Here is a 20485-nt window from a genome sequence, read left to right as displayed (position 1 = left end):
GCAAGCATGAAAATATCATAATAAAACACTTTATTTTGTATATTTAATAAAAATGGCAAAGGGGAAATATTGTATTTGCATATACTGTTGGGATAAAATGTCTAAAATAATACAGAGGGCTGCTCAAGAGAGTAAGTCAATGGAAATTACCATGATTTGGGGTAGAAACAATACAGCATAGATGCAACAATTGTGTAGTGGAATTCGATGAGTACAGCCGTATTTCTACTTGTCTGCAATGATTCATCTGAAGAGTGACCCTACTGAACTTTATATGTCTTCCAGACACTCATGAGAATTGCTAGGTGCCATGGAGAATGAAGAGTAATAAGTAGAGTAATGATAATGATAGCTAACAATTATAGAATGCTTATTTATAAATCTTTTTTTTCATGGTGCTAGGGTTTGAACTTAAGGCTTGTGCTTGCTGGCAAGTGCTCTACCACTTGAGCCATGCCTCTAGTACTTTTTGTTTCAGGATATTTTTCAGATAAGGTCTCATTTTTTGATTCCAGTGTCAGTGGCCTCACAGAAAACTGTGATGACACAAGTAGTAAGCCTTTGCTATCTTAATCTTTGAATTAAATTGTAACCAGTATAGGGAAAGACTGGTGACAACAGAGACAACTGTAGACAGTTACAGAACTTGGAGTTTGATGTATAAATGAACTCCAGCACAGAGCAAGGACTTGGTGTCCCCAGTAATGTTTAGTCCCATGGGGCATCAATGTGAAAGTCTGTCAGAAATAAGTGTTCCATCGCAGAGAATAGACATGGTGTCATCTGTTACAACTGTAGTCTAGCACAGAAAAGGACTCTACTATCACCCAGACATTACTATAGTCCAGGAGATTTTGAACTCAAATGTCACCCATAGATGACAGTGGTTGAGTACAGGACATAACTGAAGTTCAGTACAGAATCTGGACTCTGCTGAGAACTGTATCACTTAGATCCCTCCTGTGACAACTGTCATCTAGTTCTAAGCATGGAGGATGGTTCAATGGGAATGTCTCTGTACTTCTATTCAGTGAGTTATTCCAATAAATTTAAATAATTCATCCAATGTGTTAGTTTTCAAAAGGTGTGTGTGGTGATGTAAAAACCTCCTCATTCAATTCATGTGATTGATTGCATGACATAAATGGTGGTGTATGCAGAATGTGTGGGATGTTACTGAGACATGTTAGGTCACCATAAACACTGGTCTTTCACAATGTCACCATTATTGTTATTCTCAAGAATTAGTTGGCAATGTAAAAATAATGAAACACATCCATGTTTGATTAAATATTGCTACTTCATCTTTATGTACAGATTATTGTCTCTTTAGAGGGTACACTCCCAGCTCTTTGGGTAAATTCCCTTCTTGTTTCAGAAAAAAATATTAGACATGGCCTGATTTTTTTTGTCTTCCTCCTCCACATGCACAAAATTGCAAATGACCAAGTTAGATAAACAAGAAGAAACAAGAGAGGAGCTACTGACAAAATATATCCTTCTAGGCTATCCCCATAATGACCTACTACTTGCAAGTAGGCTACAATTCTTACAGGTTCCACCAACTACTAAGAGCCTATTAATTTATGAATACATAAATGGATTTATTCCTTTTTCCTTTCTTTTTCTATTTCATATTAGTATATGAAATCAATCAACTATATTCCCTCACCTTAATCTACTTCACTTACCTCTCCTCACACTGGTACACTTCACTCTCACACACACACACACTGTACCTATTTTATAGTCCTGTCTTTCATTATTAATATTTAAATTAATGTTCAAAGGAATTTCTCAAGGTATGCCCACTTTGGGTATACTTCCCTTTGGCCCATTCAACCCCTCCCACTCTCCCTTACCCCTTTACCTCTCACCCACTTTCAACAGCTGTCAGTACAAATCCTTATATCCTCTACCTTCACAGACCTTATGTTTTATGAAATTACTGATCTCTATCATTCTCTTATCCTTCCCCTCTTTAACCAAGTTTCATAGAGTAGTTCCACTATTATGAATATGTTCTAAATATATGTTTCTATATGGTCATGCTTGGTTTTGTGTATATATTTATCTTTTGGAACTATCTTCTGCATATAAAAGAAAACATGTGGCCTTAGTCTACCTGAGCTTGGATTACTTCACTTAACATGATGTCCTCCGATTGAATCCATTTACTTTCCAACCACATCTCATTATTCCTTATGGCTAATACTACATTGTGTATATATACCACATTTTCTTGATCCATTGGTCAGTTGTAGGGCATCTTGGTTGTTTCCATAGCTAGGCTATTGTGAATAGTTCTACAGTGAACATCAGCGTACAGGTGTCTCTATTGTATCCTGACTTACGTTCCTATGGGTAGATGCCCAGGAATGGTATGTCTGGATCATATGGAAATTCTATCTTTAACTTTTTGAGGAATGTCCATATTGCTTTCCATAATGGTTGTACTAATTTGCATTCCCACCAACAGTGTATAAGGGTTCACGTTTCACCACATCCTCACCAGCATTTGTTACTGTTATTGTCTTTGAATATGGCCTATCTAACTGAGGTGAGATGAAATCTGAGTGTTGTTTTTGTTTGCATCTCTTTTATAATCAGAGAAGTTGAACAATTCTTCATCTATTTACTGGTCGTTTGTACATCTTCTTTTGGCAATTCCCTGTTTAATTCATGTGCCAATTTCTTCATTGGGAAGTTGATTCTTTGGGGGTTAAGTTTTTTGAGTTCCCTGTAGATTTTGGATATTAGTACCTTATCAGATGAGTAGCTGGCAAAGATTTTCTCCCATTCTGTGTGTTGTCTCTTGTGTCTAGTGACTTTTTCTTTTACTGTGCAGAAGCTCTTTAGTTTGATGCAGTCCCATTGTTCATTCTTTCTCTTAGATGCTGAGCCTTTTGAGTTCTATTTAGAAAATTTTTCTCTACACCTCTGTATATCCTACCACTTCCTGGAGTTGTTGAATTTCAGGCATTATATTAAGGTCTTTGACACACTTTGAATTGATTTTGGTGCAGAGTGAAAGACATGGATCTAGCTTCTTCTACATGTGGATATCAAGTTTTCCCAGTAACATTTGCTGAAAAGGCTGCCTTTTCTCCATCATGTGTTTTTTGCTCCTTTGTCGAAGGGTTGTAGGTGTGTGAGATTATGCCTGTGACTTCTATTCTGATCCTTTAGTCTTCATGTCTGTTTTTGTGCAAATACCATGCTGCTTTTATTGTCATGGCTCTGTAGTATAGTTTGAAGTTGGGTATTGTGATACAATCACAGCATTGGTCTTTTGCTCAGAATTACTTTGACTATGCTAAGTCATCTGTGTTTCCATATGTATTTCAAGATTGATTTTTCTATTTCTGTGCAGAATGTCATTGGAATGTTGATAGGGATTGTGTTGAACATGTGGATTACTTTGTATGGCCATCTTCACAACGTTCATTCTACCAGTCCAGGAGCGTGGGAGGTCTCTCCATCTTCTGATGTCTTCCTCAATTTCTTTCTTCAGTGGTTTATAGTTTTTATTAAAAAGGCCTTTGGTTTCCTTCATTAAATTTATTCCAAGGTACTTAATTGTTTTTTAGGCTATTGTAAAAGGAATTGTTTCCCTGATTTCTTTCTTCATCTGTTAGTTGTTGGTGTATAAGAAAGCTACTAATTTCCATATGTTAATTTTGTATCCTGCTATTTGTAAGAGTTTATGACATTTAATAGTTTTTTGGTAGAGTTTTTAGGCCCTTTTAAGTATAGGATCATGTCATCTGCAAAAAGATTTCTTCCTTCCCTGGTTGAATCCCTTTCCTTTCTTTCTCTTGTCTTATCGCTCTGGCTAGGAATCCCAAAACTATATTGAATAGGAGTGAGGAAAACACACATTCCTGTCTCATTCCTGACTTTAATGGGAATGGTTTCAGTTGTTCTCCACTTAGTATAATATTGGACATAGGTTTGAGATATATAACCTTTGATATGTTGAGGAACATTCTTTCTATTCCTAGTTTCTTCAGAGCTTTTATCATAAAAGGGTGTTGGATTTTGTCAAAGGATTTTTCTGCATCTATTCAAAGGATTATGTGGGTTTTGTACTTGCTTCTGTTTATATGCTGTATTGCATTTATGAATTTATTAATGTTGAACAATCCTTGCATCCCTGAAATGAAACCAACTTGATCATGGTATATGATCTTTTTGACATGTTGTTGAATTCTGTTTGGCAGTATTTTGTTGAGAATCTTTGCGTCTGTATTCATTAAAGATATTGGTCTATAGTTCTCTTTTCTGGTTGCATCTTTATTGGGTTTTCAGATTAGTGTAACACTGGCTTCATAGAATAAGTTTGATAGTGTTCCTTCCCTTTCTATTTCCTGGAACCGTTTAAAGTGTATTGGTATTAGTTCTTCTTTAAAAGTTTCGTAAAAATTGCCCGTGAATCCATCAGATCCTGTCTGTTTTTGTATGGAGACTCTTTTTTACTGCTTCCATTTCATTGCTTGCAATGGATCTATTTAGGTGGTAAATATCTTCTTGGTTAAATTTTAGTTGTTTATATGCATCTAAGAATTTATCCATTTCTTCTAGGTTTTCCAGGTTACTTGAACATAGGTTTTCAAAGTACTCTTTAATGATTCGTTGGATTTCATTAGTATTTGTGACAATGTCCTCTTTTTCATCTATGATTTTATTAATTTGGGTCTTTTCCTTCCTCCATTTTGTCATGTTGGCTAAAGGTTTGTCAATCTTGTTAATCTTTTCAAAGAACCAACTTTTTATTTCATTGATTCTTTATATAGTTTTTGGTTTCGGTCTAATTTATCTCATCCCTGATCTTTATTATTTCTCTCCATCTGCTGATCTTGGGTTTGGTTTGGTCTTCTTTTTCTAGGAGCTTAATGTGTAGCATTAAGTTGTTTACTTGAGAGGTCTCTGTTTTTTAATGTAGACACTTAACAGCTATGATCTTTCCCCTTAGCACTGTCTTATTTGTGTCCCACAGATTCTGGTAGGTTGTATTTCATTTTCATTAAATTCTAGGGACTTTTTTATTTCTTCCCTTATTTCTTCAGTCACCCACTTGTCTTTCAGGTATGTGTTGTTCAGTATCCACGTCTCTGGACATTTTCTGTTGTTTCTTTTGTTGTTGAGGTCTAGTTTTATTTCATTGTGATCTGATATGATGCAGGGGATTATTTCAGTTGTCTTGAATTTGTTGAGACTTGCTTTGTGTCCTAAAATATTATCTATTTTGGAGAAAGTTCCATGAGCTGCAGAAAAGAATGTGTACTGCCTGGTTGGTGAGTGAAATACTCCGTACAGGTCTATTATGTCCATTTGGTCTGATGTGTGAAGTAACTCTGAAGTTTCTTTGTTGATTTTTTTGCCTAGATGACCTATCTATTGGTGACAGTGGGGTATTCAGGTCTCCCATTATCACTGTGTTAGAGTCTGTCTGTGCTCTTGGATTCAACGGAACTTTTTTAATATAGATGGGTGTCTCTATGTTTAGTGCATAAATGTTAAGAACTGATATTACCTCTTGTTTAATTATTGCTTTCATTAATATAAAGTGACCTTAATTGTTTCTTCTGATTGACTTTAGTCTGAAGTCTACTGTGTCAGGTATGAGTATAGCTACTCCTGATGTTTTATGAGGTTCATTTCTTTGGAAAAACTTTTCTCCAGTCTTTGATTCTAAGCTAGTAGTTTTTTTGATTGGGGCATTGAAGACATTTACATTCAGAGTTAATATTGAGAAGTACATGTTGTTTCCAGTCATTTTTATTCTTATGTGGTTTATTTTTACTTTTTCCTTGTTTATGGTCTGCTTAGTCAAAGGGTTTATTCTTTCTTGAATCTTCCTGTCATACTCTAGCTTCTTCTTATGTGTGTAAAAGATCTTTAAGTATCTTCTGTAGTACTAGCTGGTAATTCATGAATTCCTTTAGTCTTTCCTTGTTGTAGAAGGTTTTAATTTCTCATTCAGTTAAGAAGGATAGTTTTGCTGGATAGACTAGTCTAGGTTGACAGTTGCTTTCTTTCAGGTCCTAAATTATACCTTTCCATGACCATCTTGCATTTAGAATTTGTGTTGAGAAATCTGCTCTTATTTTAATGGGTTTGCCTTTTTATGTGACTTGTCTTTTCTCTTTTGCAACTTTCAGTATTCTTTCTTTGTTCTGTGTGCTGATTGTTTTGATTATGATTATGGGGGTGTTTCCTTTTCAGTCATGACAATTTGATGTTCCATAAGCTTCCTGCACCTGGATGATTCTCTCTTTCTCGAGGTTAGGGAGGTTTTCAGCTGCTATTCTATTGAATAGGTTTGTCAATCAATGCCTTTAGTTTGCTTTCTCCTTCCTCTTCACCCATGATTTGTAGATTTGGTCTTTTCATAGTGTCTCAGATGTCTTACATGTTCCATTCATATTTTCTTAGCATTCTTTCATGATCTTTTACTGTTTGATTCTTCTACTGTCTTCTGTTTCTGATACTCTATTTTCAACTTGCTCTACTCTGGTTCACCAAGCTTTTGATTGAGATTTTTATTTGAGATATTGAGCTCTTTATTTCAGATTGATATTTTTTATGGTTTCCAAATCTTTATTGATTTCCTCTTTCATATCCTGCATGGTCTTCTTAATTTCATGAATCTGTTTATATTCTCTTTGAAATCATTTAATTATTTATTCACATCCTCTTTGAGATGAGACACAAGTTTTTGTGTCTCTTCTTTGAGCTCATTCATCATTCCTACTATTGTTTTTTGTAATTCAAAATTTGATATTTCTTCCTTTGTACAGTTGTTTAGACCCTTAGTGTTGAGGGAGAGCAGTTGTCTTGCTGTTTCATTCTGCAGTTATATTTATATATCCGGAGTTGGTTTTGGTTTCAGGTTTCAATCCCTTGTGCCCCTGTGGTTGGGGTTATGAACTTTTTCTCCTGGGGTTCAAGCAGTTTTCCTCAGAGAGAGGCACTCTGGAAACCTTATACTGAGTGGAACAGTGGGGTCGGGTTCTTGTTGTGGTACAAATTATTGCTTTTCTCCCCTCTGTGAGGGAGCTGTGGTTCCTGCTCTTTAACAGGGGACCTGGACTCTCCCATAGGAAGGCATGGTGGGGACCACTGGCCCTTTTCGTGTCTTGGTGAAGCAGGCCTCCTGGTAATACCTGCAGAGTAGTGGGTTACCACTTTCCTCCCTTCAGTGAGGGAGTTGGCATTCCCACTCTTCGACAGGGGAGTGTGGGCTCTCCTGTGAGCAGGTGCAGGACTGTGGGTAGGCACAGTATGGAGTACTTGGCCTCTGTGCACTGTGAGGAGGCAATCTCCTGGCAATGCAGAATAGCAAAGCATGGAGCCTGGGGTTCTCTTGCACTGTGTAGCAAGTTGATGGTGTCCATAATATAACAAAAACAGAGGGTTTGTGCTTTTCAGTGGCCATGGGGGTCACAGGGGTCTTGCAGGCTTCCAGGAGCCCCATATAGCAGCCATTGCAGGTACAGGAGAACAAAGCCAGTGGGTTTGTGCCTTCTGGCCACCTGTGGAGCAGCAGGGTCCAGTGTCCACTTGTGCAGTGGAAGGGGCTTCCAGGAGCCACATCTGGAAGCCACTGCAGGCACAGGAGAACAAAGCCAGCAGGTGTGTGCTAAGCATGGAGCTCACAGTCCCTTTGTGTGCTAAGAAGCCTCACCATAGAGCATGGAGTGGAGCCACAGGGAAACTTCAGGGGCACATGATTGGAAGTGCTGACCTGTGAGCTGTTCTTCCTGTAGTAACTTGCTTCTCATTTTGTGGATTCAAAGTGAGATCTGCTTCTTGCTGGTTACGGGACCTCCTGGTGTCTTTCAGGGTCCTTAGTGTCTTCATTCTTTGGGATAGTTAGTTGCTGCTGGTATTTAGGGATATCAACAGTCTGGAATTTTGCCCCCATCTTGATTAATTTATTCTTGAGATCAGAGCATTCATGATCCACTCACCACTAAAATGCCCACCCTCTGACAAATACAGCCTTGGGGAACAAGCCTTCAACACATGAGTTTTTGGAGGACACCCAAGAATGAACAAAAACAAGGAAACTTTACATCTATGATCTTCCTCCCTAAAATCTATGAACACACTCTGATTGTATGAAAATACACAACAGACACCAATAGAGGACATTCTACAAATACCTGACCAGTAAACCTCAAAATTGTCAAGGTAGTCAATGACAAAGACTATCTGAGGGGCAGGTCTGGGGGTGTGGTGGTGTATGCCTGTAATTCCAGCTACAAGGGACATAGAGGTAGCAGGATCTCTATCTGAGGCTGGCCCAGGCAAAGCTCTGAGATTCTATTGGTAAAATGAATTAAAAGCAAAAAGTGTTGGGGGTATGACTCAAGTGGCAGAGTACATGCCTAGCAAGAACAATGTCCTGAATTCAATCCTCAGTACCACAAAAAAGCAAAAGAAATTCTGAGAAATCTTTCCAAGCCATGAGGAGCCTAAGGAGCCATGATGACTCTGTATAATGTGGTGTCCTGGATGGGATCCTGGGGGGAAAGAAGACATTAGGGGAAAACTGAAAAAATCTGAGTAAAGAGTGGACCTCAGGAGCTCTCTGTACTCTCTTTGCAATTTATCTACACATGTAAAGCCATTCTAAAAATAAAGTTTATCTAAAACATTTAAAAACCACATATTTCCATGTGCTTGTACTTCTTGAATTTCTAGTTTGTGACCTCACAATTTCTCAATATAAAAGCTATTTGAGCATCAGTCACAATATTTCTTTTTATCAGAAGTTGATAAACTTCCAAAAAATCAATAACCCAATGAATAAATTGGAAAATAAACTGAACAGAGCTTTTTCAAAGGAAGAAGTACAAATGGCTAAAAAACACATGAAAAATGATAAACATTCCTGGCCATAAACAAAACACTAATCAAAACCACATTAAGGAGGATGCCAAGATGGTGGCTAGACGGAGGAAGCAGAAAGACAGCCTCCTATAGTGAAATCTTGGAGAGACGCCGGAGACACACTTTGCAGCATAATCACTGAGAAAAGGCATAACTTTGACCCCTCCACACCTCCAGCTGGTGCACAGACTCTCCACTTCACATTAAATGGAGAAACAAGGAGGGCCCCCGGGCCACCGGTCGCCGGTGCCCAGACGGCTTGGGAAGACGCGGACCAGCTTACTGTCAATTAGTACACTAACATCCCCTGTTTATACCTTTGAAACTTTCTTGTCTGAAACCTTGTTCTGCTTTCTCCCTCTTGTCTGTGTATTTGTTTTCCCCTTTTCTTTAACTTCTTGCTTTCCAGCTCAGCTCACCCTTCCATTCTAAATATTACCATTGTTATTATTACAAGCTAGAAAATACTTAATTGCACACAGTACAGGGACAGTAACAACACCAAAGACAATGATGGGAAGACAGAAAAAACAGGGAAACCAGTTTGCCCACAGCAAAAAATTAGTACAGGAACCAGAGGGAAATGAAGAGAACAGAAACTCAGATCCAGACTCCAACAAAATGAAGATAAACTATGCCAAAGGACCCAATGAAGCCCACAAGAATAATTTAAAAGAAGTCATACTACAGGTACTCAATGAGAATTTTATAGAGATGATACTGGATAGGGTCAACCAAAATGTACAGGAGACACTCAAGAAATTCCAAGACAACAAAAATAAAGAATTTGAAAAAGCAAAAGAAGAAATAAAGGAAACCATAGAAGCACTGTATAAACACCAAAGTGAAAGAGAGAACACAATGAATAAATGGATAAATGAACTCAGGACAAAAATAGACAACAATAAAGAAGAAAACTGCCAGGATATGGAAAACCTCAGAAAAAAGAACGAAACAGAACTGCAAAACAAAACGGAAGGCCAATCCAGCAGAATAGAACAAACAGAAGACAGAATCTCAGAACTTGAAGATGAAATGGTAATTAAAGGAAAAACCAAAGAACTATTAATTAAACAACTCAAGACCTGTGAAAAGAAAATGCAAGAACTCACCGACTCCATCAAAAGACCAAACTTGAGAATCATGGGCATCAAAGAAGGAGAAGAGGTGCAAGCGAAGGGAATGCATAATATATTCAACAAAATAATAACGGAAAATTTCCCAAATCTAGAGAAAGATATTCCCATACAGATGCAAGAGGCCTCCAGGACACCAAACAGACCAGATCAAAATAGAACTACTCCACGACCTATCATCATTAAAACAACAAGTTCAGAAACTAAGGAAAGAATATTGAAGGCTGTAAGAGAGAAGAAAACAGTAACATACAAAGGTAAACCCATCAAAATCACAGCAGACTTCTCAACAGAAACATTAAAAGCAAGAAGAGTGTGGGGTGAAATCTTCCGGGCCTTGAATAAAAATAACTTCAACCCCAGAATACTCTACCCAGCAAAGCTATCATTCAAAATAGATGGAGCAATAAAAGTCTTCCATGATAAGCAGAAACTAAAACAATATGTGACCACAAAGCCACCACTACAAAAGATTCTGCAAGGGATGCTGCACACAGAAAGTGAAACCCAACTTAATCATGAAAAGACAGGCAGCACCAAACCACAGGAAAAGAAAAAGCAAGACAGTAGAGAGTAACCCCAAACAACTAAGACAACTAAATGGCAGGAATCACCACATACGCATCAGTACTAACGCTTAATGTTAATGGACTTAATTCACCCATCAAAAGGCACCATTTGACAAAATGGATTAAAAAGGAAGATCCAACAATTTGTTGCTTACAGGAGACCCATCTCACTGACAGAAATAAGCATAGGCTTAGGATGAAAGGCTAGAAGAAGATTTACCAAGCCAATGGCCCCCGAAAACAAGCAGGAGTAGCAATACTTATCTCTGACAAAGTAGACTTCAAACCTACATTGATCAAACGAGATAAAGAAGGACATTCCATACTAATAAAAGCAAAAACAGACCAAAAGGAAATAATAATCATCAATCTGTATGCACCCAATGTCAACGCACCCAATTTCATCAAACATACATACCCAGCAGAAACTATTTTGCCCTTATCTCTAATTTTGTTGTAGAGAGAGTATAAGCAATAATAGGAAGGAACAAGGGGTTTTGCTGGTTGAGATAAGGATAGCTATACAGGGCATTGACTCACATTGATTTCCTGTGCGTGGGTGTTACCTTCTAGGTTAATTCTTTTTGATCTCACCTTTTCTCTAGTTCCTGGTCCCCTTTTCCTATTGGCCTCAGTTGCTTTAAGGTATCTGCTTTAGTTTCTCTGCATTAAGGGCAACAAATGCTAGCTAGTTTTTTAGGTGTCTTACCTATCCTCACCCCTCCCTTGTGTGCTCTCGCTTTTATCATGTGCTCATAGTCCAATCCCCTTGTTGTGTTTGCCCTTGATCTAATGTCCACATATAAGGGAGAACATACGATTTTTGGTCTTTTGGGCCAGGCTAACCTCACTCAGAATGATGTTCTCCAATTCCATCCATTTACCAGCGAATGATAACATTTCGTTCTTCTTCATGGCTGCATAAAATTCCATTGTGTATAGATACCACATTTTCTTAATCCATTCGTCAGTGCTGGGGCATCTTGGCTGTTTCCATAACTTGGCTATTGTGAATAGTGCCGCAATAAACATGGATGTGCAGGTGCCTCTGGAGTAACAGTCTTTTGGGTATATCCCCAAGAGTGGTATTGCTGGATCAAATGGTAGATCGATGTCCAGCTTTTTAAGTAGCCTCCAAATTTTTTTCCAGAGTGGTTGTACTAGTTTACACTCCCACCAACAGTGTAAGAAGATTCCTTTTTCCCCACATCCTCACCAACACCTGTTGTTGGTGGTGTTGCTAATGATGGCTATTAGAAATAAGGGCAAAATAGTTTCTGCTGGGTATTGGGCGGGGGAGAGGGAGGGGGCGGACTGGGTGGTAAGGGAGGGGGTGGGGGCAGGGGGGAGAAATGAACCAAGCCTTGTATGCACATATGAATAATAAAAGAAAAAGGGAAAAAAAAAGATCCTTGATCCATTTTGAGTTAATATTGGTATAGGGTGATGTACATGAATCTAGTTTCAGTTTTTTGCAGACTGCTAACCAGTTTTCCCAGCAGTTTTTGTTGAAGAGGCTGCTATTTCTCCATCATATATTTTTAGCTCCTTTGTCAAAAACAAGTTGGTTATAGTTGTTTGGCTTCATATCTGGGTCCTCTGTTCTGTTCCACTGGTCTTCATGTTTGTTTTTGTGCCAGTACCATGCTGTTTTTATTGTTATTGCTTTGTAATATAGTTTGAAGTCAGGTATTGTGATACCTCCAGCATTGTTCTTTTGACTGAGTATTGCCTTGGCTATTCGTGGACTCTTGTGTTTCCATATAAATTTCACAGTAGATTTTTCAATCTCTTTAATGAATGTCATTGGAATTTTGACGGGAATTGCATTAAACATGTAGATTACTTTTGGGAGTATCCCAAATTTCTATTTTTAAGACCCCCCAGTCTGTGGTACCTTGTTGTGGAAGCCTTAGCAACTAATGCATGGGAGTTATTTTATAGGAGATTTTTAGATAAAGAATAAAGAGAATTACAAGCAGAATTTTACATCTGTAGGTTATGTAGGATTTTAAAATAATTGAATGTAGTACTTTAGGTACTTGCATACAAATATTGCATTCTCTCGTCTGGACTAGTATTGTCTATATTAAATTTATGAGATTCTGGTAGCTCAAAAGTGTGACCAAAGGCCTAGCAGAAACAGCTTGAGGGAGAAAGGATTTATCTTGGCCATGGTTTCAGTCCATGGTTGCTTTGGCCCCATGATGGCTGGAACATGGGGTGGAGGAAGTTCTCATCTCATGTTAGACAAGAAGCAGAAAGACAGGGAGCTGCCAAGTACAAGATACCTGAAGGACCCACCCCCAGTTATCTACTTCTTCCAGCTAGGTCCCACTTCCTAATGCTTCCAGAAACTCCAATTCTAGGCTTTAACACATGACCCTGTGGGGGATATCTAATATTCAAACCACAACAATGCTGTAACAATTTTTGATGGAGTATTTATGTTTCACTATATGTGAACCCTGTCATCCACAAACATGGATAATTTTACATCCTATCCCATTTGGGTATATTTTGTTTCTTTGTCTTGACTAGTTGCTCTTGCTAAAGACTTCTAGTACTCTACTAAATAAGAATTATAAACGTGTACTTCCTTATCTTCTTCCAGATCTTAGAGGATTTTTCCCCATTGAGTATGATATTGGCTGTGGGTTTTCCACATATAGTCTTTATCATTCTGACGCATGTTCCTTGTGTACTGGTTTCATTGATGTTTCCCTGCATCCATTGAAAAGATCACGTAGTTTTGTCCTTTATACTACTGATGTGTTGTATCAAGTTTATTTATTTGTGAATATTAAACTGTCATTGCATACATAAGATGAATCCCATCTGGTCATAGTGCCTGATTTCTTTGATATTTTCTTGAATTTGATTTGGTAATATTGTGTTAAGAATGTTTACCTTTCAGACTAGAGGTATAGCTCAAGTAGTAGAGTGCCCACTTTCCAAGAGTGAAGCACTGAGTTCAAACCCCAGAACCACCAAAAAAAAGAAGAATTTTTACCTCTATGTTCAACAGAGATGTAGTTCTATAGTTTTATTTTTTTGTTGTGTCTTTGTCTGGTTTTTGTATAGGGGCAAAAAAAAAGAGTTTGGTCAGCTTCCTTCCATATCAATTTTTGAAACAGTTTAAAAAGAACTGAGATTAATTCTTCCTTTAGTGTTTTGTAGAATTCAGCCAGCAGGTCCTGGACATCTGTACACATGGAATTTTTAATAATTGTTTTAATTTCACTATGAATTATTTATTTACTTATATTTTTGATTTCTTCTTGATTCAATTGTGGTACATGTGTCTTCAGGAACTTACTCATTTCTTCTAGATTTTCCAGTTTTTGCATATGATTGTTCTTAGGAATTTCTTATGAGATTTCTTTTTACTGTAGTATCACTTGGAATGTCTCTGTTTTCATCTCTGATTTTATTTATGTGGAGTTTCCACCATTTTTCTTGGTTAGTCTAGTGAAATGTTTGTCAATTTTGTTTATCCTCTTTGGTTGATGTTTTGTATTTTTATTTCAATTTTCTTTATTCTATAATATTTTTTATTTCTTTACTTCTACTCACTTTGGGCTTGGTTAGTTGTTGTTTCTGCATTGTTAGGTTATTTATTTTACCACACTTTATCCATTCTTCAATTTCTGGATATTTAAGCTGCAAGGGTACTTTACCAGATTGGCTTCACATATCACAATGTTCAGTGACAGTAAAAACAAAAGAGGAACAAACATTATAAAATTGCCTGTGTCAAACTATGTGAGCCAACAATTTTATATCCAGCCAAATGTGATGAATTATAATGGCTACAGACAGAGTTAAGAACACTGAACTCACTCTTCTGACATGTATTTTTCAGAAATCCACCAAGGGGAGCTGAGCCCAGCACTGTTCAGTCTCTATGCACAAAATGAAGTCTACCTGGCTGGACATCAGTGAACATGTGCTTGGACTGTAGGAAGAATTCATGAACTTAGTAAGCCCTGTGTGAAGAGTTAGTGTAGGATAGTGACTTAAAGCATGTTGGAACCAGATAACTTGGGATTTGAATCCACATCCCACATTTTACCAACTGCAAAACCTTGGACAAGTTGCTTAATGTTTTAGACCTTGGTTTCTCAACCCATAAATTTGGTTCATACTATTGCTTTACCGTATAGAGATTTCATTTTTGGTTTACATAGTAGAATAATCATTTTTAAATAAGAGTTGCATTATTATTAGTTACAGTAACAGTAGTGGCAGTCATATCCGGATCCAATAAAACACTTCTATAGCACTTATTATGTGCCAGGGGTTCTTTCAATTGTTCTGCACATTCTGATCCATATAGCATGACCATGTGAATAAGGTTCTATTATTATCCCCATTTTATGTATCAGGAAAGTCAGGCACAAAGCTGCCTACATCACATAGTAAGTGGAAAAGCCAGGAGATGAATCCAGACAGATTGATAAGGGTAATATCCCTAATATTACTAATTACTGAAGATGATGCCTTTGCCAATGATAGCAATGAGAATCAAATCCAGATCCATATGACTAAAGGACTCAAAGATTTTCCACCAACCTAAAGACACTCTGTCATGATTTGAATATTAATGTCCCCCACAGATTTGGGTGCTGAAGGCTTGGTCCCAAGCTGGTGGTGCTATTTGGGAAGTGCTGGAAACTTTAGGAGGTAAGGTTAAGCTGGAGGAATTAGCTCACTGGGAGTATGTCTTTGGTAGCTATATTTTGCTCTGGCCCCATCTGTCTTTCTCTTTCTGTTCCCTGGCTCCCCTGAGATGAAAATTTCTGTTTCCCTTTTCCCTTCTGCCATGATCTCTGCTTTACCACAGGCATGGAAACAATGGAGCCAGCCATCATGAACAGAGGACAGAAACCTTTAAAATCATGAGCCAAAATAAATCTTGCCTCCATTAAGTTGTTTATCTCATATACTTTTTGTGACAGTCATGAAAAACTAGCACGAAAGACAATGAATACACAAAAAATATCTTGGCGTAAAATAAACTATACAATAGTGAAAGCATCATAATACCTTGCCTCAATTATACTACAAAGCCATAACAACAAAGACTGCATGGCACTGGTACAATAAGAGGTACATCAACCAATGAAACAGAATATATGACCCAGAAATAATCCCTTACAATTACAGTCATTATTTTTGACAAAAATGCCAAACATACACTGGAGAAAAGACTGTCTCTTCAACAAATGGTGCTGGAAAACTGGATATCCATATATAAAAGAAGGAAACTAGACCCCTGTCTCTTACCTTGTACAAAATTTAATTTTAAATGGATGGAAGATCTTTTTTATCATTTTTATATTTACTCACATATGTATATATTTTTTGGGCCACCTTACCCTCACCCTGCTTCTGGGCAGAACCTGTTCTTCCCTCTTATTCTCCGATTTTGTTAAAGATAAAAAATTTTTTCTTTTCTTTCTTTTTTTTGTTGGTACAGGGGTTTGAACTCAAGGCCTTACACTTGCTAGGCAGGCACTCTATCACTTGAGCTACTCTGCCATCTTGGATAAAAGATTGCAACATAAGTCCTGAATGATTGATTCTCAGATTATTTTTGCAGTTTTTCTGAGTCTATATCTATTTATCTATCTGTTCAACTTTCTCTATTGTTCTCCCTCCATTTCTTCCAATTTCAATATCTGTTGAATCTCTTAGACACATCCAAGTCTGCTTCCTAATCAGCCCCTTCTATTAAGTGAGCTGCCACCCATTCTACATTAACTTCTCACAATTCACAAATTAGACATTTTCACCTGTTTCACTCCCATCATAACCCTTACTACTTTTAGCCTTCCATGGCCACAAAGACTCATCGTTGCTCCAACAGACAGCAAATATTCTGAAACAGTAACAATAACTGATCTTCATAAGGGATTGCTGTGATTTCAAGGCTGTTTAACAACTCTAACAGCCTTAGTAGCTAAGTCTCCTTGTCCTCTGTTGTACAGGCGATAGAATTCAGCATCCTGAGAATAAAGCTGAAGAGATTGTACTGAACCACCACCACCACCCTGCTCCTTAAAGAGAAGAGCTTAACCACTACCTAGTCCTGTATGACCTTTCATAAAACTCTAAACTTCAAATCAAAAACAACCCCATATGCATAAATCTCAATTCAGAAACATGAAGCAATAAGACAACAGCCCTCCCTCAAAAGCCAACTCCACCACTAAGGATATGAAGAACAGAAGAGGAGGAAATATCAAATACTGAATTCCAAAAAAAATAGTAAGAATGATTAATGAGCTCAACGAAGACACAAAAAAGCTAGTGTCTGAAATCAAAGAGGATATGAATAAACAACTAAAAAAGCTAAAAAGAGAATTCAAATGAACAGATTAATGAAACTAAGAAGACCATGCAATATATGAAAGAGTAATGAATAAAGATATAGAAATCCTAAAAAAAAAATCAATTTGAAATGAACAATACATTATCCCAAATAAAAATCTCAACTAAAAACATGGCAAATGGAGAGGGGCAAGTTGAAAACAGAGTATCAGAAAGAGAAGATATGGTAGAGGAATTAGATCAAACAGTCAAAGAATATGGAAATGCTAAGAAAACATGAGTGGAACATGCAAGTCATCTGGAACACCATCAAAAGACCAAATCTATGAATTATATGTTTAGAAGAAGGAAAAGAGATACAAACTAAAGGATTAGATAACTTATTCAAAAATATAGTGGCTGAAAACTTCCCCACCTTGAGAAAGGGCAGGATATCCATCTTTAGGAGGTTTACAGGACATCAAACCATCAGGACCTGAAAAGAAACACCCCAGTCATATCATAAACAAAACACTCCATATACAGCATGAAGAAAGAATACTCAAAGCTGCAAAAGAGGAAAGACAAGTCACGTATAAAGGCAAACCCATAAGAATAAAAATAGACTTCTCAACAAAAACTCTAAATGCAAGAAAGTCCTGGAAAGATACATTTCAGGTCATGAAAGAAAACACCTGTCAGCCAAGACTAGTCTATCCAGCAAAACTAATCTTCCTAACTGAAAAAAAAAGAAAGAAAACGTTCCACAACAAACACAAACTAAAGGAATTCACAAGCACTAAACCAGCACTTCAGAAAATACTTAAAGAACTCTTACACATAGAAGAAGAACAGACTCACAAAGGAAAATACAAGAAATAATAAACCCTTTTGATCAAGCACATTGGTAAACAAGAATGAGGGGTAAATTAAACATCAGGGAAATAAAAAATGTTTGGAAAACCACACACTTCCCAACACTAACACTGAATATTAATGGCTTCAATGCCCCAATCAAAAGACACAGAATAGCAAACTGGATTAAAAACAAGACCCAATCATATGTTGCTTATGGGAAACCCATCTCACTGAGAAAAACAAACACTGGCTTAGAGTGAAAGGGTGGAAAAAGGTTTTCCAAACAAATGGGCCCCATAAACAAGCAGGAGCATCTATATTTATACCTGACAAAGTAGACTTCAGACTAAAGTCAGTCAAAGAGACAATGAAGGTCACTTCATATTAATTTAAGGAACAACTCATTAAAAGAAAATAATGATCCTTAATGTATATGTGCCAAACATTGGGGTACCTGACTATATTTAAAAAAAACACTAATGGACTTAAAACATACCCCAATACAGTGATAGTAGAAGAGTTGAATACCCCACAGTAGCCAATAGATAGGTCACCCAGGCAAAAAGTCCACAAATAAACTTCAGAATTAATAGACATGCTAGACCAAATGGACCAAACAGACATCTACAAAGTATTTCATCTAACCTCTATGCCATACATATTCTTTTAAGCAGATCATGGAACTTTCTCCAAAATAAATCATATGTTAAGACACAAAGCAAGTCTTAACAAATTTAAGAAAATTGAAACACTCCCCTGTATCACATCACATCATAATGGAATAAAAGAAGAACTCAAGAACAAAAGAAACCACAGAAAATATTGAAACACATGGAGACTGAAGAATACACTGCTGAATGACTGGTGACTGACCAAAGAAATAAGGGGAAAAAATCAAAAAGTTCTGAGAATATAATACAACCTATGGAACACAGCAAAGGCCATACTTAGGGGAAAGTTTATAGCTATTAATGCCCACATAAAAAAAACAGAGTCATCTCAAATAAATGACATAATGATGTACCTTATGATTTAGAAAAACAAGAACAGCCCAAAACTAGCAGATAAAGAGAAATTATAAAAATCAGAATCAAGATCAGTAAGTCTGAGACCAAACAATCAAAGAATCAACAAAACAAAAAGTTGGTTCTTCAAAAAGATTAATACGATTAATAAACTCTTAGCCAACCTTACAAGATATAGAAGTGGAAAGACCCAAATAATAAAATCAAAGATGAAAAATGGTACATACCCATAAATAATGATAAAATCCAGAAGATCATCAAAGAATACTTTGAAAACTTATATTTAATTAAACTGAAACATCTAGAAGAAATGGATAAATATGCAGATGCAAACCAAGAAGATATGAACCAAGAAGATATAGCTAGCAATGAAACTAAAGCAGTAATAAAGAGTCTCTCAACAAAGAAGAGCCTAGGACCTAATGGACTCGTGGCAGACTTCTACAAGACTTTTAAAGAAGTACTAATACCAATACTCCAAGAAATAGAAAGGGAAGGAACACTACCAAACTCATTCTAGGAAGCCAGTATTACACTCATTCCAAAAGCCAATGAAGATGCAATGAAAAAAGAGAATTACAGGCCAATATCTTTAATAAATAGAGACACAAAAATTCTCAACAAAATACAATGAATATATCCTAATACAAATAAAGGGGGGAAAGTAATTAAATTGATCAGGAAAAATATGAAGAATAATTACTAAGAAAATAGAACATGCTTAACATCTGGGACATCATCAAAATACCAATCATACAAATCATGGCAATAGAATAAGGAGAGTATATGCAAGTTAAAGGCATAGGTAAGTATTTATAAATGATATCAGTTAGAGTTGAATCAACATGGGTTGTAACACATGGGTACATGAAAGCAATAGTAGGAATCTTTCTGTATAGCTATCCTTAACTCAACTAGCAAAACTGCTTTGTCTTTCTTATTAAAAAAACAAAAAGAAAACTTCACCAATCTTCAGAAAGAAAGAATCATCCTGGTACAGGAGGCTTTCAGAACACTAAACAAGCAAGATAAGAAAAGAAATATCTGTATACATATTATACATACATACATACATAATACATAAAATATACATATAAAATTCAAACACTAAATACATAGTACAAAATATTATTGAAATTTGAAAGAAAGAAATGACAAGTCACATATAAAAGCAAATCCATCAGAATAACAGCAGATTCTCGATAGAAACTCTAAAAGCAATAAGAACATATTTCAATCCTTGAAAAAATAGCTATTATGAAGAACAGCAAAACTATCCTTCATAGTGAAAGGAGAAATTTTAAAAACCTTCCATTGCAAATAGTGCTAAAGGAATTAATGACCAATCAATCAGAACTGCATAAGGTAGCTAAAAAGGAATTCTATATACAGAAGAGAAAGATAAATGCAACTAGAAAATCATGGGAAAGAACATTAACAAATGAGGATTAGAAAAGAAGAAAACATCACAAAAACAACAAAAGGACAGGAAACACAAACTTTTCCCTGTTAACAGTGAATAATAAAAACCTCAGTTTTACAGCCAAAAGACATAGAATGGTAGGTTGGGTTAAAAAGAAAGACCATCATTTGTTGCCTACAAGAAACACATCTCACAGACCAAGGTAAATATTGGCCTAAGGTGAAAGAATAGAAAAAACATTTTACAAGGAAATGGATC

The sequence above is a fragment of the Castor canadensis genome, chromosome 16 (genome assembly GCF_047511655.1).
Source record: "Castor canadensis chromosome 16, mCasCan1.hap1v2, whole genome shotgun sequence".
Taxonomy (NCBI): Eukaryota; Metazoa; Chordata; class Mammalia; order Rodentia; family Castoridae; genus Castor; species Castor canadensis.
This window is presented reverse-complemented; position numbering follows the sequence as displayed.